The sequence below is a fragment of the Brassica napus genome, chromosome C5 (assembly GCF_020379485.1).
Source record: "Brassica napus cultivar Da-Ae chromosome C5, Da-Ae, whole genome shotgun sequence".
NCBI classification, from domain to species: Eukaryota; Viridiplantae; Streptophyta; class Magnoliopsida; order Brassicales; family Brassicaceae; genus Brassica; species Brassica napus.
Genome location: NC_063448.1, coordinates 22,597,272 through 22,600,192, shown reverse-complemented (window position 1 = coordinate 22,600,192; position 2,921 = coordinate 22,597,272).

The window sequence follows — 2,921 nt, the reverse complement described above, 5'->3', positions numbered from 1 at the left end:
CTACGGTTTCGATGAGACTGCGACTCCGAGCAAGCTCCCACCCTTCCTAGGCCTCAACAGTTTCTAGGAGATCATCGGCATGGGAGCGTGGGACTCAAACTCCGCCACGCAGACAGATATCCGTCACCCTACCCTCCGGTACTTTCTACGGGCTCTTGCAAACACGTTGGTTTGCAAGATGGAGCCCAACAAGGTGAGGATACATGAGCTTACACTACTCTTCTGTGGAGTAAACGGCTTGGTGGACCTGACTCATCTCGATGAGGCCAACGACGTAGTGACTCCAAACCTTTGAGCCATTTTTGCTGCGCACTTGGTGGAACTGAAGAAAAAGCCCTTCACGGGCAAGAGCAGGAAGAAGGAGACGGTTGGGAGTTTGCTGACACCGATCTTTGAGTATCTAGGCATCCGCCTAGACCCGAGCACAGCCGACATCTCCCACCGCTTCTTGGACGAGACACACCTGATGAACTCAGGTTGGCTCAAGGAGCTACTTCTCTGGAGTTTCAGGATCGGGAACCAGCACCGTCTACTGCAGATGTTGAACAGGACGATCACAGACTTTGATAACAGTGTCGAGAGACTCCGGTTCATGCCCGATTCCCAGCTCCTCCGCGATCTTCCGGACATTCCGCGTAGACCTCCCAGAGTGCGTCGAGCGAGAGCTACACAGGGACCACCAGACATCCCTATGCGCGATCAGGGAGACTTTCAGAGGTAGTTGTGGATGCTCTTCGTGCCATATGGGCTAGAGTATCTTGCACGAGCAGGAGGACCATCAGAGCTCACTCACCAGCAGCAGCAGGACGTTCTAGGCAGCGCAGAGACCCCTCATCCGAGAGCGACGACTAGACCAGCGAGGACACCGACTAGTCCTCTCATTTCTATCTCTTTCCCTTATGCACTTGTTTTTTTTTTCTATTTTTCGAACTTGTAGGATTTTTATTTTAGACATATCTATGCTTTATGTTTGAGATTGTTTACTTGTTTTTTGTGTTTGGAGTGTCTAACAGAGCTAACCACACTGACAGATCATATGAGTTAGATTCCAGACATGACGCAGAATTTTCTGTTCTACGCCGTCGATCGATACGGAGAGGATGGTATCGATCGATGTGCGGGATAGAGAGGTACGACCCTTTGCTTTAACATCTCAAACATCTAACTTTTCTTATCACCACCTTTGGACACTTTACACCGAGACGGTGTAATTTAAGTCTGGGGGAGGTAGTACTAACACCATCTTCTTGAGTTTTGTCAAAATCTTTTCAAAAACAATTTTATTGAGTCAAGAAGGGGACTATGAACTTATGATTTTTACTTGAATGTCTAACCACTTTTTAGCACCATTCTAGATTTACTGATTGCAGATAGTACTAAAGATGCTAAAGTGGATCAACCTGTCAACTATACACACTTGCCTAGCTTGTTTGAAAGAACCAAAGCTAACCTCCAACACTAACCTGACACTACTGCTTGTCTTGGGGCTTGGTACACATGGAATCGGATTCTACAGACAAGTCTGGAAGGTAAAGCCTTATGTAGATTTATTTATCACAATTTTCTCTCTCTATTTCGACCCTAGAATAGTTAGTTTTTATTTATAAAAAAAAAATCCGAAAATTATTATTTAAATAGGACTTAGGATTTAGTTAGGAGGAATCTGAACAGGACTTGGTGGCTAAAACCATTAAGGCTTGCTTCATAAAGATTCCAAATAAAGAATTCGAACGGGACTTGGAGGCGGTAATATTCAAGGCTCGCTTCACAAAGAATTCTTGGATATAGGTCAAAAAGAAGTGAACAGGGCTTGGTGGCAACCACCATTAAGACTTGATTCATGGAAGTCTGTCCAATCTTGGTCACTGATCCTGCAATGGAAGCAGACTTTGACTCAAGAGAGAAATTAGGAACTAACTTTTACCTGCAGATCCAGATACTTGTTTGAGAATCTTTGCATCATGTGATCGATACTCCCAAGGTAAAGCCTGCACTTTTATTTATGCTAAGAAATGAGGTTGGTCAAGGGGAATATCAGATAAGATTCGCTAAGTTGTGGCTAGATGAATTTGGTTGCTAAGCTAGGATATTGCATAATGTGCTTTGTGATTATGACTTTTTAGATGTGGATTGCAATATTGTAGAGGTGATGATTTCTATATTTTAAATCTGTGAGTCCATGCTATTTTCAAACCTCTTTCAGAGAGACTGTCCGTTTGTTTTGCTTGAGGACAAGCAAAAGGATAAGTCTGGGGGAGTTGATATACCATGAATTTCACCCACTTTTAGTCATGGTATATAAGTGTTTTAAGACCTATTTATTATGTATTAGAGTCTTTTCAAAGCAATTACAGGTTCAGTTACTTGATGGAAGGAAATGATGCTTTTGGGACACTTTGGAGTACTTTTACGCGTATAGCATCGATCGACACTTGAAGAAAAATATCGATCGACAAGAGCCAACTAAAATCGATCGACAGCCGCTTAGCGCCATCGATCGACAGCCGCTTAGCGCCATCGATCGATGTTGGATCACCCGAGGATTAATCAAGAAATTAGAAGATTTCATTTCCTAAAAGTTTATTAATTGCAACCTAAGCCCTTAGCCGCCTGTGAGGCTATATGTACTAGGGTTTTGTATCATTTTAGAGGCAGACTGGCCTAAAGACCTAGTTTGGAGAAGAAACATTTTGGCTACCATTAGAAGAGCTTAGGATTGGAGAGATAAATCTGAGACTGCATAACAGAGATGATCTTGAACTCATTTATTTCTATTACTCTTACTTTCTGTGTTCAATATTTCATTTGAGTTTTATTCAAACCATCATGACTTTGTCTCTCATGAATGTCTGAGTAAACCCAATTGTTAGATTTAGGTTTCTCATAAAGGTTGAAAGTATGCGCTGCTAATAAGGCTGTTA